Genomic DNA, 14,008 nt, shown 5'->3' with positions numbered 1-14,008 from the left:
GAATCACCTAAGTGGCATTTCTCCTCTAAGGTTTTTTTTTTTACATTTTATGGATTTAAGTACAATCCCTGTGTGGTCCATCTCATATCCTGATCTCTCATTATATCAAATCCTTTCCAAATAGCATATTTCCAACATATTTTCCTTATTTCTTGCATGTCATTGGAAATTAGCAGCAGCCATCTTGGACACACTCTTGGACATATCTTGCTTCTCTCTATTGCTCTTTGAGTCATTAGCAGCTCTAATTCTTCAGAGTTTGTGATGTTCCAAGATTTCCAACTGCACAGCATTTCCAGGATAACAGTGATGATAAAAAGCTGGGGCTTTGGGCTGAAAAGCAGCTTGAAATTGAAAAAATGCCCTGCACTGCTTCCCATATTGTGTCCAATTTGCTCTCTCATGATGTTGTTAAAAAAAATTCACTAAACAAAATTAACACTACTTTCATTTAAAACAAAAACAAAAACTAAGTGCATGTCAAAAAGCATTATTTCTGTATTTGTTGTTAATGGGAAATGGGAAACACTTCACAACCAAAAATCAAAAGCTCCAGCCAGGAAAGGTTCATTTCTTTTCTTGATGGTTTAGTGAACATGGCATCAGAGATTTCTGAGTTCAGGTCCTGTCTCTGAAGTATTCTTAACTATATGACATAATTTTTCTGTGTCTTAAGCCACATTCTAAGTGACAGAACAGTTGCTGATCTTCATCATGGAGGGAGATCCTATATTAGAAGTTAATCACATTGAGGAAGACACACATTCAGGGTAAAGGAGGAAAAAAAAACATTATCTCATAAGTCACCCACACAAGCATACTAGCTCCTAGTCACCATTCCTCTATGAATGAGCAATGAGAATAACTCAGACCACATGGAAGCTATCTAGTCCCTGATTGTAGTTCTGGTGACTAGAGCTATCACATCACACACACACACACACACACACACACACACACACACACACACAAACTAGCCCATTAACCTTCCAACTCTGCTTTCTAGCAAGCCTGCAGGATATCAAGCTGCTGGAGAGAAATCATCAGGGGTACCTCACAGCTTTCCAATTAGTATTATATACTGATTATCTCAGGCTATTGATATTCTCTTGAATCAGTAATTATAATTCTCACATGGAATATTTAATAATAATTTAGGGCACAAGGAATGTGATTAAGGGGAAGACTGTTTACATGAGGCTTATTTGAAACAGGGAGAAATCCTTGTGGGAGTAGTGAAGGGGATAAATTCTAAGGGACTAAGAAAAGGATTTGCAGACAATTTGAGGTCTTTATAATAACCTATGGAAGATATCTAAAGAGTTTGTTATTCCTTGAAATCTCAAAGTACTCGGGAAATACAAATGGAAGCCTGGAAACATAGTTTTAATCGTTATTCTAACTCCTGTCTTGTTTTGTGAGCTTAGGCAAGTGATGTCATGCAGAGGGCTTTCTGTTTCCTCCTCTGTCAGAAGTTGGATCCAATGTCCTAGTCTAAAGCCCTTTCCAATTATTATGGCTACATGAAATCCAAAACCTTCTAGAACTGCACAAGATCACACAGCCTATTTCCTCTATGTATCATTTTCTTAATTCCCTGAAGTAGTCTTCACCTTACTGGTGTTACACTTTCAATTACAAGCCCTTACATTCTCTCCCTCTTCTGCTTTACTCTCATTTCAGAGATATCTGAGGGGCTTTAGTGGTTATCATATCAATCTTTCATCCATCATTCACTCCACTACTTCAACTATTCCTTCTTTTTAGATTATTCACAGTCATTTCACTAGTCTAACTTTCCCTTTTTTTCAGGAACCACATCTTCACACTACATTAACATGTGTGTATGTGTGAATGTGTATAACATTCTCTGTTTTCACATGCCCTTTATATGTTGTTTTCTCCATTAGAAAACATAAGCTCCTTGAGTACAAGGATTTTCTTGATTTCTTGTAATTATATCTCTAGAACTTAGCACAATACCAGGCACACAGAAAGGGCTCAATAAATAAATGTCAAGCATCTCTCTCTCTCTCTCTCTCTCTCTCTCTCTCTCTCTGTGTGTGTGTGTGTGTGTGTGTGTGTGTGTGTGTATGTGTGTGTGTGTTTCTCTCTCTTTGTTTCTCTCTCTGTTTCTCTGTATGTATGTTTCTTTCTCTCTCTCTCTCTCTCTCTCTCTCTCTCTTTGTATTTCCAAATCTAACCTCTCTCCCTAGCAGCAGTTCTCCATCTGTATCTCATTGCCTGTGGAATATTTTGTAATTGTCTAACAATCAAGCACCTCATACCAATTACAGACTCATTATATGTTTCCTATTTAGACTGGCACTTTTTAAATCTACCATTCCCCTTCCCTCCAGACTCAAAATTTTAGGTCCCTTTTGGACTCTTTACTCCTTTGTGACTCCCTTTTTTGAGCTCCTACAACCCTTTAAGTTTACACATCTGCCCAATCAGATTGGGAGCTCCTCAAGGATATTTTTCTTGTCTCTCCATGAGGGAGGTTGACTGGCTGTTACATCTTTGTGGAAGTAGGAAAAAAAAACTTACTTATTTTTTAATCATTTGCCCTCTACACTAAATAAAAATGTTCATGAACAAATGCATTTCCAAATATTTCTTGGAATTGGGAATGATGAAAAAGAATTGTCTGAAAAAAACAATTCACAGACCAACTAGAGTGAGCTGAAATCTGCACATAGTACTAGGCAACCATGCTGTATTATTTCTGTGCATTCAAAGTAAGATTCTTGGGGTAGTTACTATACAGTGTCATTGATATTTATTCAGAATTCTCTAATATGAAAATAATTTTGCAGTACATAAATTCCTCGAGAATAAAGATTATTTTGTTTATATCTTTGCATTCTGAGTGCTGAGGATAGTGTCTTGCATGAAGAGATGCTTAAATAAATGTTAATTGAAAAGTGAATGCTCATCACTTGGGGAAGAAAAGTAAAAAGGTATGTGGATACAATGGAATATTATTACATACTAAAAAATGGTAAACATGAAGACTTCAGAGAAACCAGAGAAGACTTGTATAACTTATGCAAAACAAAATGAATAGAAACAAGAAAACAATTTACACAATGACCACAAAAATGTAAAGGCAAACAATTAAAAAAAATTTTTTTATTATAATAACTTTTTATTGACCGAACCCATGCCAGGGTAATTTTTACAACATTATCCCTTGCACTAACTTCTGTTCCAATTTTTCCCCTCTCTCCCTCCACCCCCTCCCCTAGATGGCAAGCAGTCCTATATATGTTAAATATGTCGCAGCATATCCTAAATACAATATATGTGTGCAGAGCCGAACAGTTCTCTTGTTGCACAGGGAGAATTGAATTCAGAAGGTAGAAATAACCCAGGAAGAAAAAGAAAAATGCAAACAGTTTACATTCATTTCCCAGTGTCCTTTCTTTGGGTGTAGCTGCTTCTGTCCATCATTGATCAATTGAAACTGAATTAGGTCTCTTTGTCAAAGAAATCCACTTCCATCAGAATATATCTTCATATAGTATCGTTGTTGAAGTATATAATGATCTCTTGGTTCTGCTCATTTCACTTAGCATCAGTTCATGTAAGTCTCTCCAAGGCTCTCTGTATTCATCCTGCTGGTCATTTCTTACAGAACAATAATATTCCATAACATTCATATACCACAATTTACCCAACCATTCTCCAATTGATGGACATCCATTCATTTTCCAGTTTCTAGCCACTACAAACAGGGCTGCCACAAACATTTTGGCACATACAGGTCCCTTTCCCTTTAAAATCTCTTTGGCATATAAGCCCAGTAGTAGCACTGCTGGATCAAAGGGTATGCACAGTTTGATAACTTTTTGGGCATAATTCCAGCTTGCTCTCCAGAATGGTTAGATTCGTTCACAACTCCACCAACAATGCATCAGTGTCCCAGTTTTCCCCCATCCCCTCCAACATTCATCATATTTTTTCCTGTCATCTTAGCCAGTCTGACAGGTATGTAGTGGTATCTCAGAGTTGTCTTAAATGCATTTCTCTGATCAATAGTGATTTGGGAACACTCTTTCATATGAGTGATAATAATTTCAATTTCATCATCTGAAAATTGTCTGTTCATATCCTTTGACCATTTATCAATTGGACCTGATTTCTTATAATTTCAATGACCTGATTTCTTATAAATTAGAGTCAATTCTCTATATATTTTGGAAATGAGGAAAGGCAAACAATTTTTAAAGACTAAAGAACTTGCCAAATACAATTCCTTATCTAGATTTCAAAAGATGTGCTTTCCACCTCTTGGTATAGATGTGATAAATTAGATGTGTGGATAAGCACACATTTTCAAAAGTGATGAATCTATTGATATATTCTTTTTATTGTGCTTATTTGTTACAAGTTATATCTATATACATTTATATGTTTTAAAAAAGAAAAAGTATCCACAAAACAAAATAATATATACACAGAAGAAAACAAAATTTACTATATACTTAATCCAAAATGTATGTTAATAGATTCAGTTTCACATACAATCCTCTTTCTTGCTTTTATTTGTATATTAGCATGTTTTTAAAAAAAACTTTATAAGAAAAATAAAAGGGAAATGTTTAAATTTCTGTTAAATTATTGACCCAGGAGAATTATACTAAGTCTAAAGTTGGTTTCTTCTTTTCATATTGTCAATACAATCTTTCATCAACTCTAGTAGAACCTAGAAAAGTCTGGAAATTTAATAACTGATGCAATGGTGACAGGTGATGGTGATTATGATCATAATAGCATCATGGTACAGTGAGGAAGATCAATGAACTTGGAGCCATTATAAATTCAAGTTTGAATTCTGGATCATACATTTACTCGTCATGAGATTATTGGTTAAGTCACTTAATTTACAAAGTTTACAAAGTTCATTTACAAAGCACTTTACATACATCATCCTATTTGAACTTTCCAAAAAGTCAATGAGATAGATCATGATACTATTACTAATCTCATCTTTTAGATAAGGAAACTAAAATTCAAAAAGGTTAAATGACTTTACCTGTGTCAAATAGTAACTAAGTGTCTGGAGTAAGATATGAATCCAGGTATTCCTGATACTATGTCCAGTATTCTTTTTACTATGGCTACTTTATCAATTTAACTCTTGAATTTTTAAAGTGGCACTTTTACTTGTAACATATACCTTATGAACTTTAGATTTTTTTTTAGAAGTGAGTTTTTTGTAAACTATAAAGTGCTCTGTCAATATAACTTCTGTTACAGAAATTATCTGTCATCATTAATGGTCTTTCCCCTAACATCAAGTACAGTGCTTTGTACAATATGTGTATTGTGCTTGGACATATATATATATATATATATATATATATATATGTGTGTACATATAGATATATACATAGGTATAGTATATCCTTTGAGTTGAATTGATAAAGAATGAGTTTTTTCTGAAGATCTCAAAATACTTATTAAATATAGATATATTGCTTAAATCCATGGGTTTTCTGACAGTATTTTCACTAAGATATGCAGCAAAAATGCATTAAATAAATATGTATTAGGCAATTGAATCTTTCATTCAGATACTATAGAAAAAAACATTGCAATTTGTGATATGCCCTTGTTTCATTTTTCTTAAGACAGGCTGCCATAATGAATTGTAGCTTGAGGGTGGGAACTGTCTTTTGCCTCTTTTTGTATCCCCAGCAATTAGCCTGGTACATAATAACTGCTTAATAAATATGGATCGATTGATTAATATGCTGAACAAACCTGTCTTGACATCAACAAACCTACAATTTATAATAACTTAGGAGATCAAATCTTATGTTTGGAAACAACTTTAGTGCGACAGTTTATGGAAAGAACCACACTAGAATGAAATCCAAACCAACGAAAGTGGTATAAGAGAAATCTGAGGCCCAGAAGGGCTTAAATTAGTGCTACTGGAAGTTATTTCTCCAGAAAACATTTCACTAATTTCTCTTCAGTGTTTTTGATTTCCCCCCATTAGAAGTCTTGAAATCCAGAAGGTTTCAGGAATATTTCCAACCAGAGGAACACATCAACAATGGAACTTTGGGAGGTATTGTATATAGGAAAACGAGCTGGATTTGAAGTCAGAGGACTTGGATTCAAATACCCACTCTTCAGTTTAATATCTTTGTGATCTTACACATTTTTTCCTTTGTTTGAGGCATTTTCTTCATCTATAGAATGATGGAGTTGAACTGGATTACCTCTAAGGTCCCTTCAGTATCTAAATCCCACTGTTCTCTCTAAATCTCTGTTCTCTCAGTGGATCTACTGGTTCTGATCCTAAGACTGATGAAAGCTTTCAAAAGGCAGCAAAGCCACTGAATAAGGATAGGTTATCACGGCAATTTCTGAAAAAGAAAAATTGTTTTCCTTGGCTCCAATACAGTGGTACAGCAATATCAAACCCCATCAAAGAAAGGAATTAAGTAAAAGCTGCACAGTGTAACTTGACTTTCTTGGGAACAAGGTCTCTCTCCTGCCAGATCAAGATAGAAACACGCAAATCACAGCTCACTGGTTTTGCTGAAAGAAAAGAAATGTACCTCCTGAGGCCTGAGGTTTGAAGCTCTCAAAGGTGTCACAGTTGGAGTCCAGTGTTTGAGGACTTGCTGGAAAACAACAACAACAACAACATGAAATTTAGTTTGACTTTGGAGTAGGCTCTCAAAAGAAATGTATATCCATGATTGTTTGTTCAATTTGCAGTGTAAATTGTACAAAGAGAGTAACTGCCTGCTTTCTTCCTTGCTCCTGATTGTTTACATGCATGTCAGTATTTAGTCATGTGGGAAATGTTGAATTGCTTTCAACCATGTGGTGCCCTAACACTGAAAAGACTTGGGGGTTTTAGTATTACATGGCAATTTGAGTGCCCCCTCAGTCCTTCTCCCATCTCATGATAATAGCAAAGAAAAGATGCTTTGTTGACTGACTGGATGACTGCTACCTAAAGTCAGGTCTGACTTTCTTTTACTTCAAATTTCCTATGTGGTAGGGATACATTCTGTCTCTTGGCTCCCCATGGAAGAGATCAAGATATGAGTTGTGCTCTTTCTCACATTTTACTGCTATTTCCATATAGACATAGACTCAATTAAGTGAGCTGGTCCTGGGCTTCTGGCTGCTTTTTCTACTTGTCTGTCTTATCTTGAGTAGACAACCAATTCTTTCAATTTCTATAGTATCTTCTCAATCTAAGATATTGAGGGCCATTTTCCTTGATAATTTCTTGAAATACAATGTTCAGACCCTTTTATTGATCATGTTTTTTAGATAGTTTAATAATTTTTTGATTATATCTCCTTGATCTATTTTCCAGGTTGTTTTCCCTATGAGATATTTCACTTTTTTTCAATTTTTTCCATTTCTTTGACCTTGTTTTATTTTTTTTTTGTCTCAGAGTCATTAACTTTCTCGTTTTTAAGGAATTATTTTTTCCCAATGATATTGTGCTTCCTTTGCCATTTGTCCAATTCTGTTTTTAAAAACGATTTTTTTCTTTGGTGAAGCCTTTTTTTACCATTAGATGAATTCTATTTTTAAGGTGTTATTTTCTTCAGTATTTTTGGTCCCTCATTTACCACAGTACTAATTCTATTTTTCTAATAATTCTATAATTCTATTTTTTTGCATTACTCTCATTTCTTTTCCTAATTTTTACTGCCACTTTTATCTCTTTCTTCCAAGAATTCTTATTGATCTTTAATTCAATTAGCCTTTTCTCTTGAGATTTTACATTGTTGTGCCACAGTTCCCTTTTATTGTCCTGCCTCAGTTTCTCTAAATTGTCCTGACTCATTTCCCTGAATTGTTTGGCCTCAGTTCCTAATTGTTTTGCTCAATCCTGCAATACTACTTGTCCTTCCTAATCATGATGATCCAGATGAGGAGAAAGACCTTCTATCTTAGACATTATCAGAATGTCCAGTGCCTCCCCCCACCCTGTCAGAACCAGATTGGTAATCTGTTCTCGCTCTCAGTGCTCTGACTCTGACTCTGCCTCAGTCTACCCCTGTAGCTGAGCCATGTATATATATACTTCATGGGAAGCACACATTAGGGGTTGGATACTTTGGACATCAACCCTGGGGGCAATATGCCCCCAGTACAATCTCTCCCTTTCAAAAAAATGTTAAAAACTCTCTAATCTCTATTTTGCCTCAGTTTCTCTGACATTACAGCATGTAGCCATTTCCCCATTGTTATCTTTTTCTGAATTTATGTTTTGACTTTTCTTGTCACTATAGTAACTTTTTATAGTCAAATTACTTTTTCTTTACTCATTTCCCCAGCTTATATCTTGAATTTGAATTTTTTGTTAAAATTGGGCTCCCAGAGGCAAGATGGTGGAGAGCAGACACGATTTTCTGTGACCTCCTCTGAACTTCTCTCAAACTAACAGCAGGTTGAGCCTCTAAACTGGTCTTGGAGCCAAAGAACCCACAAATATTTGGAGTACAATACATTCCCAGAAGATACCTTGATAGAACTTCAGAACAGGTCTGTTTCAAATGGGCAGGGAGACAGTCTGCTGAGCCCAGACCACAGCATAGGGAGACCAGGGCAAGGAGGTGGAGCAGCGAGTCAGAGCATTGCAGTTCCACACACCAGGGAATCTTCTGTGAGCCTCTTAGGCTACTCTGTCCTGGTTGCAAACAGGTGAATTAGTAGATTTTCTACTAAAGGCAAATTGAAAACCACTGAGCCCTGGAAAACCCCCATACTTAGCCACCATTACCCAGCACTGGAAATCAATAAGCAGAACTGCCACAGGGCAAATTAAAGCAGCTGTCGCTCCTTTGCATTGAACAGACTTTACACCTTAAAAAAATGAATAAAAACCAAAAAGAACTCTCATCAAAGATAGCTTTTATGGAGAGAGAGAACAGACCTCAAATTCTAAGATTTCTAAAGGCCAAGAAACTCCAGATGAAGCTCCAAAGGGATACATGAACTGTTGCCCATTTCACAAGGCTTACTTGGAAGATTGCATAAGGAATCTTAAAAGAGAATTAGAAGAAAAATGGGGAAATGAAATGAGATCAGTGCAAGAAGGAATGGAAAAAGGCCCACAAAAAGAGATATGAAAAAGACATCAATTCACTAAAAAACAAAATTTGTGAAATGGAAAAAGAAGGCAATGAACAAAAAAATTCAATTGGCCAATTACAAAAGGAGCTAAAAAAGATAACAGAAGAAAATAACACACTAAAAGTTAGAATTGAACAAATGGAAGTAAATGACTCAATAAGACTTCAAGAATCAGTCAAACAAAATTGAAAAAAAATAGAAGAAAATATGAAATACCTCCTAGCAAAAAATAACTGACCTGGAAAATAGATCTAGGAGAGACAATGTAAGGATTGGACTTCCTGAAAGCCATGATAAAAAAAAAGAACCTAGACATTATCTTACAGGAAAACATAAAGGAAAATTGCCCTGATATCTTAGAATTAGAAGGTAAAATAGCCATCAAAAGAATTCACTAATCACCTCTGAAAGAGCCCTCAAAAATAAATCCCCAAGGAATATCATGGCTAAATTTCAGAACTATTGAACCAAGGAAAAGATATTGCAAGCAGTCAGAAAGAAACAATTTAAATACTGAACTACAATTAGGATTACCCAGTATAAAATATGCGCTAGCTCCCTGGAGGGCCTCAGGATCAGCCAGAGTCAAGGTACTTTGGTCTTTAAGGGGAGAAGTGAAGGAGACAGGCAAACTGCCACGCAGCTTGCCAAAGATATATCCTGGATTCTGGAGTCCAGAGTCTCGAGACTCTCTTCTTGTCTTGCCACCAAGTGACCCTAACTTCTCTCCTTCAGCCCTCCAATCCTTGCCTACAATTATTTCACCACCAAGCATTCAGCAAGCCCCAATCATGAGGAGAGTCATCATATAAATATATGCTTATAGAGCCATTGTCTCACATGGAAAAGGTAATTAGCCTTAAGTGCTCTCTTGTCTAATTCAAGCACACCTTTTTTCAGAATTTCAGTCCTCTACAACCCAAGACCCAGCAGCTTCTACAATAAAGGATCAAAGGGCCTGGAATCAGATATTCTAAAAGGCAAAGGAAATTAATTGGATTACAGCCAAGAATAAGCTATCCAGCTAAAATAAGCATTATCTTTCAGGGAAGAAGATGGATATTCAATGATATAGGTGAATTTCACCTATTTCTAATGAAAAGACTGAACAAAAAAATCTGATTTCCAAACACTGAACTGAAGAGAAGCATAAAAAGATATAAAGGAAAAAACTCTTGAGAACTATATTTCTGTTATGAGTATACTTAGAGAATGTGGGTACAATTTGATTTCATTATGATATCATGAAAAAGAAACTAGAGGTAGAAAGGGCCTGGAAATGTTTTGAGATTTTGGGGATGGGGAGATGTTAATTAGTCTGGCTGTTTATTAGGATAATTCAATTTCATCTTTCTTGGCTCAGATTTCCCTTTGTGGCCATAATAGCCATATCGTTTTATTCAAAGTGCATCTAGGAAGGATTTACTATCTTGGCATAGAATTGCAGGTTTGGAACTGTGGTGGTTTTTGTTTTTTTATTGCTGTTTTCATTTGCAAGGATTGATGGTATATTTGAATGAATGATTGAGGAATATACTAATTCTTCCTCCATTTGAGGAAAGAAACTAGAGGTGGAAAGTACTGGGGGAAAAAAAGAGGAAAAGAGAGGCAAAATAAGGGGAATCACATCTCATGAAGAGGCAAAGACAACCTGTTATAATTGAGGGAAAGAAGGCAGGGGGATAAGCTTTGTGTGTCTTACTCTCATCAGATTTGACTCTAAGAAAGAATATCGGACATATTTGGTTTCACAGAGAAACTTGTCTCACCTTATAGGAAAGTGTGAGGGAAAGGGGGAAAAGAAAGGGAAAGGCTAATAGAAGGGAAAACATAAATATTAGGGAAAAGGTGTAAAAAGGGTAGAGGGGCTCTAAAGGGGGAGGACAATTTGAGGGAGGTAGTCATTAAAAGCAAAATACTGGGGAGGAGAGAAGGGGGAAAGGAAAGAGAAAAGCTTAACTTAGGGTAAATAAGATGGCAGGAAATACAGAATTAGTAATTTTAACTGTGAATGTGAATGGGATGAACTCTCCATAAAACAAAAGCAGATAGGAGACTGGATTGAAAGCCAGAATTCTATAACATGTTCTTTACAAGAAATAAACAGTGATTTAAAACAGTGATACATATTGGTGGAGTTGTGAATGAATCCAACCATTCTGGAGAGCAATCTGAAGTTATGCCCCAAAAGATATCAAATTGTGCATACCCTTTGATCCAGCAGTGTTACTACTGGGCTTATACCCCAAAGAGATACTAAAGAAAGGAAAGGGACCCATATGTGCAAAAATGTTTGTGGCAGGCCTGTTTGTAGTGGCTAGAAACTGGAAAATGAATGGATGTCCATCAATTGGAGAATGGTTTGGTAAATTGTGGTATATGAATGTTATGGAATATTATTGTTCTGTAAGAAATGACCAGCAGGATATACAGAGAGGCTTGGAGAGACTTACATGAAGTGACGCTGAGTGAAATGAGCAGAACCAGGAGATCATTATATACTTCAACAATGATACTGTATGAGGATATATTCTGATGGAAGTGGATTTCTTCAACAAAGAGAAGATCTAACTCAGTTTCAATTGATCAATGATGGACAGAAGCAGCTACACCCAAAGAAAGAACACTGGGAAAGGAATGAAACTGTTTGCATTTTTGTTTTTCTTCCCGGGTTATTGTTACCTTCTGAATCCAACTCTTCCTGTACAAGAAGAGAACTGTTCGAGAGAACCGAATATTGTACCTAGGAAATACTATGACATATTTAACATGTATAGGACTGCTTGCCATCTGGGGGAGGAGGTGGAGGAAGGGAGGGGAAAAGTCAGAACAGAAGTGAGTGCAAGAGATAATGTTGTAAAAAATTACCCTGGCATGGGTTCTGTCAATAAAAAGTTATAATTATTTTTTTTTATTTTATTTTTTTTATTTAATAGCCTTTTATTTACAGGATATATACATGGGTAACTTTACAGCATTAACAATTGCCAAACCTCTTGTTCCAATTTTTCACCTCTTACCCCCACCCCCACCCCCTCCCCTAGATGGCAGGATGACCAGTAGATGTTAAATATATTAAAATATAAATTAGATACACAATAAGTATACCTGACCAAAACGTTATTTTGCTGTAGAAAAAGAATCAGAAAAAAGTTATAATTATTTAAAAAAAAGAGAGAGAGAAAGAAAGAAAGAAGAAAGAAGTGACGCCAAATAAATAAATAAAACAGTGATACATACAGAATGAAGATAAAGGGCTGGAACAGAATCTATTATGCTCCAGGTGAAGTAAAAAAAAAAAAAAAACAACACAGGGGTAGCAATAGTGATCTCAGATCAAGTAAAAGCAAAGATAGATCAAATTAAAAAAGACAAGGAAGTATGTTTTACTAAAGAGTACCATAGATAATGAAGCAATATCAACATTAAAGATATATGCACCAAGTGGGATAGCATCCAAATTCCTAGAGGAGAAGTTAAGAGAAATGCAAGAAGAAATAGACAGCAAAATTATAATAGTGGGAGATCTAAACCTTGCTTTCTCAGAACTAGATAAATGGAATCACAAAATAAATAAGAAAGAAGTTGAGGTAAACAGAATGTTAGAAAAGTTAGGTTAGGAGTTTACTTTTTTCTCAGCTATTCATGTAACTTGTACAAAAATTGACTATGTGGTAGGGCATAAACACCTCAAAATCAAATGAAGAAAAGCAGAAATAGTAAATGCATTTTTTTCAGATCATGATGCAAAAAAATCACATGTAATATAAGGCCAGGAGAAAATTGACTAAAAGGTCATTGGAAATTAGATAATCTAATCTTAAAGAATGAATGGATGAAACAGCAAATCATAGACACAATTAATAATTTCTTCCAAGAGAATGACAATAATGAGACAACATACCAAAATTTGTGGGATGAAGTCAAAGGTATTATAAAGGGAAATTGTATATCTCTAGAGAAAGAGAAAATCAGTGAACAGGGCTTACAACTAAAAAAGCTAGAAAAAGAACAAATTAAAAAGCCCCAATTAAATACCAAATTTGAAATTCTGAAAATAAAAGGGGAGATTAATAAAATTGAAAATAAGAAAACTATTGAATTAATAAATAAAACTAAGAGTTGTTTTGTGAAAAACCCAACAAAACAGATAAACATTTAATTAATTTGATTAGAAAAAGGAAAGAAGAAAATCAAATTGTTAGTCTCAAAAATGCAAAGAGAAAGCTTTCCACCAATGAAGAGGAAATTAGAGCAACTATTAGGAGTTACTTTGCCCAACTATATGCCAACAAATTTGATAATCTAAATGAAATGGAGGAATATCTACAAAAATATAGATTGCCCAGGTTAACAGAAGAGGAAATAAATTATTTAAGTAGTCCCATTTAAGAAAAATAAATAGAACAAGCTATTAATAAACTGCTACATGTGAATTCTACCCAACATTCAAAGAACAATTAATTCCAATACTATATAAATTATTTGAAAAAATATGGAAAGAAGGGATCCTACCAAATTCCTTTTATGACACAGATATGGTGCTGATAGTGAAACCAGATAGGGTGAAAACAGAGAAAGAAAATTAAAGACTAATTTCCCTAATGAATATTGATGCAAAAATCTTAAATAAAATATTAGCAATGAGATTACAGAAAGTCATACCAGGATAATACATGATGACCAAGTAGGATTTATACCAGGAATTCAGGGATGGTTCAATATTAGGCAAACAATCAGCATAATCAACTATATCAAAAATCAAACTAACAAAAATCATATGATTATCTCAATAGATATAGAAAAAATCATTTGATAAAATCCAACACACATTCCTATTAAAAACACTAGAGAGTATAGGAATAAATGGACTTTTCCT

The sequence above is a fragment of the Sarcophilus harrisii genome, chromosome 2 (assembly GCF_902635505.1).
Source record: "Sarcophilus harrisii chromosome 2, mSarHar1.11, whole genome shotgun sequence".
Lineage (NCBI taxonomy): Eukaryota > Metazoa > Chordata > Mammalia > Dasyuromorphia > Dasyuridae > Sarcophilus > Sarcophilus harrisii.
The sequence above is the reverse complement of the archived record's forward strand: the minus strand, read 5'-3'. Positions refer to the sequence as shown.